Consider the following 14,352-nt stretch of genomic DNA (forward strand, 5'->3'; position numbering starts at 1 on the left):
AGCGAGCCAGCGTCTTACCCACTTAGCCACACGACAGTCACAAATATTAGTATAGACAGATATAAATATACCTGTAATTTGGGTAGTGTAAAAGTTTGACTTGGATCAAGTGGATAGGTCTGTGTATTAGCCAGTAACTGTAGTTTTATAGTAGACAGATTAACCAGTAGTATTTCTGGTGCTATATCTATTAGTAGAGTGGAACATCCAGTTATATACTCTGATAGTCGAACATTTAACTCGACAGATGGCTGGATGACATCGCTACCATTGCATGTTGACATCATATAAGGATTTAATTCCCTGTAAAAATAAACAGAAACTGAATAATCATATCATTTTGAGATTAACAGCCATATTATGTTATCACACGCTACACAAATTTTCTGTGGAACAACTATATAGCCAGCCTATTCTTTCTTTAGAAGAGAGAGAGAGAGAAATGGGGTTTAACGTCCACTCGACACAAACTAGGTCATTTCGGGACTAACATATGGTTTAATTTTATTTCAATAATTTACTTGCGCGTAGGGGTCTTTAGCAGTGGAAGGAAACCGGAGGACCCGGAGAAAACCCACGAGGTTGGACAGGCGACCCTACTCCTTGTCACGTACAACTGGGGATTCGAAACCAAGCCAGTTGACTCAATGACAGGCTTTATGATACAGCGTGCACAAGCTAACCATTCGGCCATCCAACCCCCCTCTTTAGAAGGGGGCTAGGGTGGCCAAACATTAACCTCAAGAGTCAAAAATTAACCTCAAGAGTCAAATATTAACCTCAAGAGTCAAATATTAACCTCGAGGAGTCAAATATTAACCTCAAGAGTCAAAAATTAACCCTGGGGGTCAAATATTAACCTCAAGAGTCATATATTAACCTTGGGGGTCAATATTAACCTCAAGAGTCAAATATTAACCTCAAGGGTCAAATATTAACCTCTAGAATCGAACATTAACTCAACAACATCTTTGTAATAAAACCTACCCTGTATTCAGATTTCCATTATCAAAACAATGCGGCCAGGTTATGGAGAGGTCAGAGGTCGATGGAGTGCAAAGGTCATCGATATCCACCTGATCCATTTTAGTAGTTTCTATTTGATCAATCAAACCAGTTGAAATAATTAATGGTGGACTGGATTTCTCCATATCAGCCCTGAAATAAAAGATAGGGTGTCAGGCAATAAAACATATGCCCACAGCAGCTAAATCGTCCAAGGGTTGTCGCATATTTAATTTTTTGTGGGTAACAGAAGCTTTTACAAGACACAGATACTAATTTCATACAGATTGGATGATAACTTTTATCGTTCGAGCATTTACAAGGGGTTCAACAAAGTGAAACATGGGCCATAACAAATCAGATTTGTGCGTAGGTCCTCAAAGGACAAAATGAAGGTTCATCATTAAGGGTTATTTCTTGCTATCTACAAGACCCCATATGCCTGTGATAAGAATAAATGAGATGAAATGAACGTCCTACTGTTCTGTTCCTGACTGGGCTAATGAAGACGGGAATACGCCATACAATGTGCTATGAAGAAAATTTTGCAACGACAGCGGCACTATTGCCTACTCTTATATCAAATTCCAACTGCCAAGGGATCTTTTACGTGCATTCCAATGTATACACAGGACCTCAGTTTTATTCGTAACATCCGAAGGACTAGACAGCTGTCCTTGTTTGGCCCTTCGTCCTGCACCACTGACAAGGGGAAACCACACCAGAAAATCCTGATAAACTTTCCCGGCCAATGCAGGGATCGAAAACGTGACCTCCAGGTTACTCAGCCAGCGTCTTACCCACTTAACCACTGTGGCTCCCCCTTTGTCATGGTAGCGTATCATGGTTAATTGCAGACACAGGGTAGTTGCTCTCTACTGGGGAGATAGAAATTGCTGAACTTGGACCATGGCTAAACACAGCAGGTGTCAGGGCAATCGTTGGCTATCACAGTACTATTTTGATCTGGAGTAGTTGCTCTATATAGAAATTGCATGGTTAACAAGACCGTATAGGAAGAGAGAGGAATGGGGTTTAACATCCACTCGACACAAACTAGATAATTTTGGGACAAACATGGTTCAATTTTATGTCGGAAATTTGTTGCACGTATGGGTCTTTAGCAGTGGGAGGAAACCAGACGACCCGGAGAAAACCAACGAGGTTGGACAGGCCATAAACTATTTAAATTTACATACCCTAATCTAAAGGCTAAAGCATGACTGATGTCGCCTCCTACAGTGTGTAGTTGATATTCTCGTGCTTGACCTATGACCTCTAACTGCTGGTGTTCCTGTAGTTTGGGTGAGGCCATGTCGACAAGAAGGGGTCGAGGTAGGTGAGTTCTTATAACATACAGTGGAGTTAATAAAACCTGAAATTAGGAAAAATACAAAATGAATCACATTTCATTACAACTTGGGTATCATGTAGTTGTGCTGTTTCAGTAGGAGTTTCTGTATTTAATGTTTAATTTCAAACCATTGTTGGAAAACTGTTTAAATCTGTTGAGAGTCATAGAAAACCATTTAGTTTCTACTGTTGTGTAGTTTATAGGGTCTGTTTAGTTTAGATAATTAGTGTTGGGTTTTAACACAAAGTTTTAAAGTCAAATTCTTTCAAATCCCAAGATATTTTTTTACAAAAACTATGAACATTTTTAGTATGATCTCAAATTTTGAAAATATTTCTAATGTATGGTGTTCTACAATCAGATTCTTTCAAATCCTAATTTTATGGTATGTAAATTAATGTTTAATGTCCATTTGACACAAGCTAGGCCATTTCGGGACTAACATGGTAAAATTTTATTTTGATAATAAGCTCGCTACCTACGAGTCTTTAGCAGTAGGAGGAAGCCAGAGGACCTGCAGAAAACCCACGAGGTTAGAGAGACGACTCTACTCCTTGTCACGTACAACCGGTGAATCGAAACCACGCCAGTTGACTCAATGACAGACCTTATGATATGGCGCGACTGTGCTAACCATTCACCCCCCCCCCCAACAGGTTAAGCAGACAATCCTACTTCTTGTCACATACAAGTGTGGGATCGAAATTTGACTGAATGACAGACCTTAAGGTCTAAAGCGTAAACAATAGAAACCACAACCAAAATGGTCACTGACTTATAAGGTTACCCATCCACCCAATTAGAAAATGAAGCTGAACATAATAAAAATGAACTATAATGTAAGGTCACTGACCTAAGGTTACCACTCAGCAAACCTCGGCAGATTCCGTTACTCAACATCTATCCTCGGCTGTATGACGGTAAGTGATATGTACCTACGCCTATACAATTGCATTACGGCACCGGTTTACTTATTAGGAAAACTTGTCGCCTTTAAAAAGAAGTTATCAAAATTGCGTCGTTTGAAGCATGTGTAGAATTTTCAGTGCAAAGTTGTCCTTGTTTCAACAAAATTGGATAAACTTGAAACAAAAACAGCTTCAGACTTCGAAATATTTGTATGATAAAACATTCTTCAAAGGCATCATCATGGGCAACGCAGTTGGTAATCCGGGGAACTTGAAAGTGGCATACAACCGAGGCCAGATGTAGGGTTATGGAATCTGCTGAGGTTTGCCGAGATGTACTTTAAAAAAAACAAGCCAACAGTGAGGCTGATGTCCCCCGCCGAAATAGGAAAATAATTAGAGGACACATATAAATTTATCACAAATTATCTTTTACAAAGTATTGAACAATCAAACAGTATATCTTTACTTATAGTCTAACAATCAAAGTAGGAGAGTTATTGTTTTCCAAAGTCTCGACCAATCAAATTGCGTATCGCTCTGCTTACCCTGAGCAGAAAATGCTCATTATCAAACTTAGTCAAGGTATTACTGTAATGAAACTATACACCAAGTTTCATCAATCTCACTTAATTAGAACTAAAGTTATCGTGTCCCAAAGCATCAACCAATCAAATTGCTTATCTCTGCTTACCCTAAGCGGAAAATGCTCATCTTCGAACTCCATCAAGGCATTGACCTAATCAACACATACACCAAGTTTGAACATTCTAGCTCAATTAGGAAGAGAGTTATCGTGCCCCAAAGTATCAACCAATCAAATTGCTTATCTCTGCTTACCCTAAGCGGAAAATGCTCATCTTCGAACTCCATCAAGGCATTGACCTAATAAACACATACACCAAGTTTGAACATTCTAGCTCAATTAAAAGTTATCGTGTCCCAAAGCATCAACCAATCAAATTGCTTATCTCTGCTTACCCTAAGCGGAAAATGCTCATCTTCGAACTCCATCAAGGCATTGACCTAATCAACACATACACCAAGTTTGAACATTCTAGCCCAATTAGGAAGAGAGTTATCGTGTCCCAAAGCATCAACCAATCAAATTGCTTATCTCTGCTTACCCTAAGCGGAAAATGCTCATCTTCGAACTCCATCAAGGCATTGACCTAATAAACACATACACCAAGTTTGAACATTCTAGCTCAATTAGGAAGAGAGTTATTGTGTCCCAAAAAGTGTGACGGACAGACAGATGGACAGACAGACGGACAGACAGACGGACGAACCCATTTTAATAGTCCCCTGCTTTCTTCGAAAGGCGGGGGACAAAAATAGCTAAACACAATAAAAATGAAATATAATGTGAAGTAAGATTAAGGAGGCATTATGACGCTATGAAGAAAACTGTTGAATAAAAAATCAAAAATCTAAAACAAAGACCTTCTACATCACTACTTAAAGGAGCTAAATCGCTAATACTTGGGACCTAGAAATTGACCCGAATGGGTCGCAACGCATATAATAATGTAATCTGATTGTATATAAACTGATTTACATTCAATTGTTTTCGTTTTGACTCTTATTTCAAATCAGTTATGTCCAGCGAAATAAGGCATGTGTCTCAACCCTACAGCAATTTCTAGCGTCTGGTTATTCAAGTCTATTCAGCAGGCTCTCCAGTTGAATATGTCTAGCCTCGTTCTTTATGGTCACTTTTTGCAAATGACGCTAAAACGCACTATGGAACACGATTCGTGTACCAATGGTAAAGTATTTATTTTGTCTTAAATATAAGAAATCAGAATCCTGCCTTTTCCTGGTAAGATCACAACATCAATGTTGATTTGAATTGACAAATAATTCGCATTTTCAACGTGTAAGACTTTGGATGATATTGAGTTAGAGATTTAGCTACTTTAAAGTAAGGCATTTTTAATCAGCTTATTAAATGAAATGAAATATAATGAAATGAGGTTTAAACGTCCGACTGTTCTGCGCCTATACTGGGCTAATGAAGACAGGCATATGCCACACAGTGTGCTATGGGGGAAATTTTGCCCGGGCAGCGGCGCTACGGTCTATTCTTATATCGAATCCCATCTTTTAAGTGCACAGCAATGTGTAAACAGGAACTCGGTTTTTCGTTCCATCCGAAAGACTAGACAGCTGTCCTTGTCAGGCCCTCCGTCTTGCATCACTGACAAGGGGAAACAACGCCATGAAACAATTTTAAAGACTTGTAATTGAAAACCAAAACATCATTGATGGTTTTAAATTTTGAATAAAGTTTGACAATTCAGGTCATAATGTATAGCAGTGTTGCTATTTCCAAATTTTTCTTGTCAGACATTTTTTCACCAAAAATAAAGGGGCATAACTCTCATTGTTATTTAAGCAGTTGGGTTCAGACAACAATTAAAAATCAAGTGTTCACAAAATATATTGTTTCAATGCCATTTAGTAATTGAATTTGAGTATACAGGTCACAATTCTATGGAATACAATTACTGCTTATTAAATTAGGTACATGTAATTAAGGGGTATCTCTGGTTGGTCAGCATTAACTAAGTATTGTTGTGTAAATGTATATATAGAGGATATTTGTCGTTTTAGAGTGAATAACATATTTCATTTCATTGAGAAGCAAGAAAACTTATATTTTCACGAATGCTTAGAGATGAAAGAAAATATGTTATTCACGACAAAACGACAAATGTTCTATTTATTTTATGATTTTACGATCATTTTAGGTAAAAAGAACTAGCCAGTGGAATAACACTTTTATTTCACTGATAAAACGCAGTATTCCACTACTGATCATAAAATAAATTGCCATATTTTCATATTGCTTGATAATGACTATAGAAGCCTAGTCGAAACATCGCTCGGTAATAAGAAGTAATTGTATTCCAGAAAATTTTGACCTGTATTTTCACAAAATGTTTAAATTTGTACGTTATAAAAAAAACAGGTGTACGTTCAGACTGGATACTTCTACCTGATATCTGAAAACTGGTTTATGCTAATGATATTAAGTATGTATTATATACTGCATATATAAGCACAGATGATAAAACAAAGGAATACACCATATATATTTCAGTCGATATTTACAAATCCGAAAGAGAGAGAAATGGGGTTTAACGTCCACTCGACACAAACTAGATCATTTCGGGGCTGACACATGGTTCAATTTTATTTCAATAATTTGCTTGCGAGTAGGGGTCTTTAGCAGTGGGAGGAAACCAGAGGACCCGGAGAAAACCCAGGGGATTGGACCCTACTCCTTGTCACGTACAACCGGGGAATCAAAACCATGCCAGTTGACCCAATGACATACCATATGATGCAACGCGCACGTGCTAAACATTTGGCCATCCAAACCCCCTATTTTACAAATCCACTTCTGTTTTTGTACTGATGTTAAGCAGGGATTTATAAATAACTATAAATGTCTGCCGCAAGCAATCCTGTTCCAATATAGTTCACTGATGGGAGGAAACCGGAGAACCCGGAGAAAACCCACGAGGTTGGACAGGCGACCCTACTCCTTTTCACCGGGGATTCAAAACCACGCCAGTTGACTCAATGACGGGTCTTATGATACAGCCCACACGTGCTAACCATTCGGCCATCCAATCCCCCTCCTCCCCCTTCTGCACCTTTAGTGACAGTTATGCTTGAGTGGTTTTAAATATGATGGCCGAGTGAACCAAGTGCCTTATTGACTTGTATGCTTTCCGTCCCGCCCCCACCCACCCCCTCCTAATTTATTTTTAAGAATCTGATGATCTAGCGTCGCTGTGAGGAAATATCTGTAAACTACTACCCCAAAAGGGTTAATACTTGTAGAAAATTAAAATATTGCTGAATGCCCACATACCAAGCTAAGCGCATACCATTTGTTAAAAATGTGGATTTACCATAAATAGGATGATTATAATATCAAGCAATAGCTATGTGAAATGGCCAGAGGTGGAAACTCGAGTCCCATATCTTAAACTTGAGTCTGACTTACGTCACATCAAAGACCAACTTGAGATATTAATCACGACTGTTTGGCAGTCGTGACAACTCACGACTTGAAAGAGGTAAAGATTCTTGTCACAGCGAAGGGACATAACTCTTACTTGCCTCATTCACTATAAACTGGCAACTTGAACAGGACTTAGGTGCCGCGACAACGGCTTTGTGAAGACTTTGGACTCGACTCAACACGAAAGTCAGCAACTTGGGACTCAACCCACAACTCGAGTTGCAGAAATTTAGAAATCCACTCGGACTTGTGGTCCCACATCTTGTTCCAACCTCTGGAAATGGCCAAATGAGATTAGCAAAACCCAAATTCCAATATGAAAGAATGATAATGGAATGCTTTAGGAAAAAAGAAATAAACCAAGATTTATATAGCCCCAGACTTACCAGTCGTTTAGTAGCCGTAGCTGAGTTCTACAGAATATTATAGAAAAAAACTTATCAGTATAAATTTAAAATAGGGCGTAGTATGCGAGTATTATCGTCTAGTTCTATTCTAGATATCGTTAGACAATTTATGAAATTTTCTTTAAAAAATCAACTATTTCTGACAGAGTTCATGAGGTACATACTGTGCTATCCCATTCAACGACCAGATCAGTATTACGAGCCACTGTATTTTAAAAGAACATATGGTCGGATCTACCTACTTGTGGGCCCTACGCCAAACTCCTCAGTAGGCCCCTAAATTTATAAAGATGTTGGCCTGATTCATGATCAGTAGACCTTCAGGTATCCGGGTGTCCTTGAACAATGGCCTAATAGGGTACTGGACAATTCGTCTCTGGGGTTTATTCGTTCCCCACAAATTTGTCCCCGGGTAATTCGTCCCTTAAGGAATACCATTATCGTTGTCCAGGGACAAATTGTCCTAGTGGACGAATAGTCATGAGGCGAATTGTCTGGGGGTGAATTGTCCTTGGTGATGCACTGTTCAGGGACAAATAGTCCTGGGGGGCTAATAGTCATGGGATAACTTGTCCCCAGACAACTCGTCGCTGGACAATTACTCTCTTGAGACCATTCATACCCCACCAAATTGTAACCGGATGATTTGTCCCCTAGGACTACCATTATTGTTGTCCAGTGACCAGGGGACGAATATTCATGGGTCGAATTGTCCTTGTGGACCATTGTTCGGGGACGAATAGCCCCAGAGGACTAATAGTCCTGAGACGAATTGTTGGTGGATGAATTGTCCTTGGGGACGAGTTGTCCTGGGATGAAGTGTCTTGGGACAAATGGTTAATGCATGCACGTTGGATCAGGACGTCTGTCATTGAGTCAAGTGGCGTGGTTAAACCTGCAGGTTTTGTTTGTGTGCTTAACTCGATGATCCAAAGCGCGCGCATTTAACCATTCGGCCACCCAACACCCCCAATCTAATTTAAAGAGAGAGAGAAATGGGGTTTAACGTCCACTCGACACAAACTAGGTCATTTCGGGACTAACATATTTTTTTTTTTTGATTTTTTATTTCAATAATTCGCTTGCGCGTAGGGGTTTTTAGCAGTGGGAGGAAACCGGAGGACCCGGAGAAAACCCACGAGGTTGGACAGGCGACCCTACTCCTTGTCACGTACAACCGGGGATTAGAAACCACGCCAGTCGACTCAATGACAGACTTTATGATACAGCGCGCACGCTAACCATTCAGCCATCCACTCCCCCCCAATCTAATTTAAACATTCATGTAATAAGAGTGTAATATGAAGCAATAGATCAAACATGATAAGCAAACCCATAGCGGAAAATGGAAAGTGTCAATAGAATGCTTTATTAGGGAAAAAAAGCAACTAAGATTTGTCAATTCCAAGACTTACCAGTCTTTTTGTAGCTGTAGCAGACTTCTATAGAATATTATAGAAAAAAGCTCATCATTTACAAAATTGAATAGAGAGAAATGGAGTTTGACGTCCATTCGACACAAACTAGGTCATTTTGGGACTAACAAGGCTGAACTGGCGACCCTACTCCTTGTCATATACAAGCGAGGAATCCAACAATGACTGACCGTCCTATCCAACGTGCACACATTAACCATTCAGTCACTCAAACCCGTAAAATTGAATAGGGCATAGGATCCAAGTAAGAATTTAGGGATTAGTTTTATTCATCAATAAAAATTTTTTCGTGTGTTTGTCTTCAGAAATAAACTGAAATAGAGTTTAACGTCCTACTGTTTTGCCCCGAACTGGGCTAATGAAGATGGGTATACGCCATACAGTGTGTTATGAGGGAAATTTTTCCCAGGCAGCGGCACTATGGCCTACTCTTATTTTGAATTCCAACTGCCAAGGGATCTTTTACGTGCACACCAATGTATACACAGGTCAACAGTTTTTCGTACCATCTGAACGACTAGATGGTTGTCATTGTCAGGTCAGTCTTCAGGGCTGTGTGTGTAGTGCCGTTCTCCCGCATTCACTATTACTATTAGAGTTTGAACTCCTTGACAACGACTTTTAATGGCGTGTGTATCTTAGCAACAGGTTGGTCGATTTGTCTCCAATTTTGCATGCCACCTAATTTAGTCAATTAATTACAGTTAATGAAAAGCATTTATTTCACCAACCAGCGAAGATCTACAAAGGGTTAACGATTCCCTAAACTAGAAATTATAGTTACGAACCAAGCTCAGAATCAGATTAATAAGCCATATTTTTCGTTTGCTTTAGTCAAGCCTGGATATAAAGCACCTATTACAGACACTGTCAGACACAAATTGAAGAGCCCCGGGGAAGAACGATCTAAGTCACTTTTTCAACGAACCCGAGTTAATGGTGCCATCTGGTAGCAAATTGTATAAGCTTTCTGTGGAACAATAAATTTCAGGTAAAAACGATCGGAGTCACATAAAACCATGGCCCTTCTGAAATGGCCATCGTACCCTTTATTTAACCTTAATTTGCCTGAAAAGTTGAAATCAGTTGTACTGGTAATTATGATTCGTATTAAACTTCATTTTGAGGTTGTAATTAAACCCACTCGTTGTTCTGTTCACGTCAAACATTCTCGTCCAAAAGTCTGTTTTGCCTTTTATGCGAAAAGACAAGAATGTGACTTAGATCTTTCTTCCCCTGGACTCTTCATATACATGCCAGGACATAAACTACCTGTCAAAGACCAATTATCACAATCAATTTGATTAAATGAAATGAAATGAAATGTTGTTTAACGTCCTACGCTTCTGCACCTAACCTGGGCTAATTGAAGACGGGCATACGCCATACAGTGTGCTATGAGGGAAATTTTGCCCGGGCAGCGGCGCTATGGCCTACTCTTATATCGAATTCCAACTGCCAAGGGATCTTTTACGTGCACGCAAATGTGTACACGGGACCTCGGTTTTTCGTCCCATCCGAACGACTAGGCAGCTGTCCTTGTCAGGCCCTCTGTTCTGCATCACTGACAAGGGGAAACCACGCCGGCAATCTGATTAAAACACAGATCCTATTTCGTTTCGGTCTTTTATACTTTCGATGACCTACACTACATGAAGATCTGACCTGTTGTAGTGGAAAGGATCATACAAACGGCTTTTGACCCTATGACGTCAGACATTGATTAATCAATCAGCGTTGGTTTACCCACAGTTCCGTGCCGAACATGAAAAGAACGCACCATAACGGACCGTTTCATTGGCTAATCCCTCACATCAACTAGAACACCTGTTATATAACAACTCTTCCAGATCCTAGTGTTGTGAAGACAAGTAAAACGAAATTTTGAACTATAAAAACGAAATTTTGAACTATAAAAACGAAACGTAATAGGATCTGTGTTTTGATCAGATTGCTTTATCATTATCACAGGGATACAAAAGGCCACTTCTAATCATCTTGCGCATGCGCCAGAGGTTGTCCACCCACGCTGCAGAAGAATCATTACAAGGTACAATGATGAGTTAACTCATCAAGGGCAGATAACTTGAATATATGTCCCCCCCCCCCCCAATGGATTAACCTAGGGGTTAGTGGAGTAGAACGGTATGAGACCACTGCAGATACCAATCATGAAATATGCCACTTCTAATCATCTAATGCACCACATTTTGCGCATGCATCAGAGGTTGTCTATAACATCTGCTGTAGAAGAATCGTTACAAGGTAAAATTTTACAAAAACAGATTAGCTATTATGAGACAACCCATACTTACCATGTTCTGAACAGCGTTTTTAAAATGTTGACAGAAGATTCTACACCATATATGGATATATGATGATTTATTAGCTAATGGTATCTGTAATCATAAAGAAAATATGTACGAATCCTTTTCTTTTATTTAAATACCATGGTTTTGAAAGACTCAATGATTCAGGCTTCCCTAAAGAGGCATTATTCAAGAGCTAAATCTGCCTATTGAAGGTCTTTCTTTAGGCCTTAAATGTTTTATAAATGATTAATTAGACATTTATTAAAGATACATTATGGGAGATTAGATAAAGAGCTGGCAGTTCTCACTATAATAGTTAAAAACTAGATAATGTAAAGGGAATTCAAAGAAAATTTCGATCAAATTGATCTATTCTGAACCAAGAATTTAGAGATTGAATTTTCGGCCTAGCTTGATCACCATTACTAAAGTCGGTATGATAAAAAACATAGTCTCGATTATCCTTTTCATGATTAAATCATAAATGAAAGTTGAGCAGCAAACCGGATCCTAATCCAGTAAATATCGCAGGTTAGCGATGGCATCGAGAGTCGATTATGGTCTGGATAAGTTAATTAATGTCTAATTAATAATTTAGAAAACATGTCAGGCCTAAAGAAAGACCTGCAATAGGCAGATTTAGCTCTTGCATAATGTATGTTTAATATAACAAGACCATAATCAACACTCGAGCCATTAAATACAGGCACTCGTGCTCAAACAACACAAGTACATCATACCTTAGCTGCAGTCCATTGAATTATTATCCTAAATGAACAAACCTTAATAAGTCGATTGGACTTCATCTTGTCTCCGTTGACGTGTATTTCCTGTGACCATGACGACTGTACATTAGTTAATCGTAGTTTTATTTCTCTCACTTCTTCATGCTCTATAACATACGATGGCATCGTCTGACCTGCACCAATCAGAGATGTCGTTTCATTCACACTTTGGTCTTTAGAGGTCACCAATTTGACCTCTATATTTTGTGACAAACGACTAGACATGACCAGTTGACCAGTAAAAATGATCTGAAATAAAATTAGGAAAAAAAAGTTGAAAATCTACAAGAAATTGACAACTGTACAACTGCAGAAAACAGCGTCTAGGCAGACAACACTTGTCACATACAAGCTTGGGCTGACAGATTCAGTGAGCGACCTTATGACCTAAAACCTATGTGTTAAGACTAATGGCCACCCCATTATTAGAATAAAAAAGTTAAATGTTTCTGGCAATTAAGAGGAAATTTACACTTGTTTGTTGGTCATGGTATTCTATATAAGATAAGTAATTGCTGTGCCAACATGTCTAAACTGTTTAAATGTGGGTGCATTAGTCGTCACACACAGTAATCCTACTGTTCTGCTCCGACTGGGCCATGCAGTGTGTTATGAGGGAAATTATGCCCGGACAGAGGCACTACGGCCTGTTCTTATATCAAATTCCAACTGCCAAGGAATCTTTTATGTGCACGCCACAACGGTTTTTCCGTCCCATTCGAATGACTAGACAGCTGTTCTTGTCAGACCCTCCGCCCTTCACAACTGACAAGAGAAAACCATGCCGGTAATTTCCGATGAACAATCTCAACATTTGGCTGCTCAACCCCCCAGATGTTTAAAACCCCCGCACAACAACAGTACAAAATCATATTAAGGTTGAAATGAGGGGTATTTTATTCATCTTCATAATGTTTTGGGTTAAAAGACCCTTTTATTTAATAAAGGGCTTTTTTAACCCGAAACATTATAAAGATGAATAAACCATATTTTACTGACTTCTGTTGTCTTGTTTTATACCTTTATTCATAATGCGTTGTTTACTAAATAATTTATCATTATATTTTTTTTGTCTGTGATACTGTTTCGTGAGAATTTATAATGTGTGATAATTTATAATGTTTTGTAAAGCGCATTTGAGCACCTAGTGAATTGTGCGCTATAAAACTGTTCATAATAATATAATAATTACTTGTTTCTGTGTATTAGACAACTGTTTTATTTTAATAATAACAGTATAATTCTCTTCTTTACTCCTGACAACCCGGACTATAGTCCCTGTCTTCACAACATCAAAAGCATCACACCACTTGATACAGCTAGAATCAACACAAAGATGAAGTGCCTGAAAAAAAGATTAAAAGTTTAATACTGTTTCAGGGGCCCCATGGTAGTCGAGCAGCAATGACACCAGATTCTTACCGGGGGTCAATAATTTTTCAAAGCTGGTTCCCACTTATAATCATTCAGATTGGACAAAACTGGAGGTTCACCTTTGGAGTACACATAATAGAACTCTTGACAATTGAGGGGAGAGAAAGAGAGAGAGAGAGAGAGAGAGAGAGAGAGAGAGAGAGAGTTTAATGTCCATTTGGCACAAACTAGGTCATTTCGGGACTAACACATGGTTCAATTTTATTTCAATAATACGCTTGCGCGTAGGGGTCTTTAGCAGTGGGAGGACTGGAGGAACCGGAGAAAACCCACGGGGTTAGACAGACGACCCTACGCTATGTCACGTTTGACCGGGAATTGAAACCACACCAGTTGTCTCAATAACAGACCTTATGATACAGTCATCCACCCCCCCTGGGGTCAATATAAGGAAATTGGTTTTAACAAGCAGGGAATCAATATCCCGCCAGTTGGCTCCAGGACAGATTCTTTAACCTAAAGCACACAGGTTAAACTATTCTGCCCACCACCCTCCCATATCAGTATAAAGACATTATACCTGTTTGATTTTATGTGATCTCCAGTTATATTTATACATCTGTCTGGACTGTAATATTATATTCTCATCTGTTCCAATCTACAAATATAACAAATATACAGCTTAATATACAGTAGAATATCACAAATATAAAAAAGCTTAAAGTTACG

Source organism: Patella vulgata, chromosome 1 (assembly GCF_932274485.2).
Source record: "Patella vulgata chromosome 1, xgPatVulg1.2, whole genome shotgun sequence".
NCBI lineage: Eukaryota > Metazoa > Mollusca > Gastropoda > Patellidae > Patella > Patella vulgata.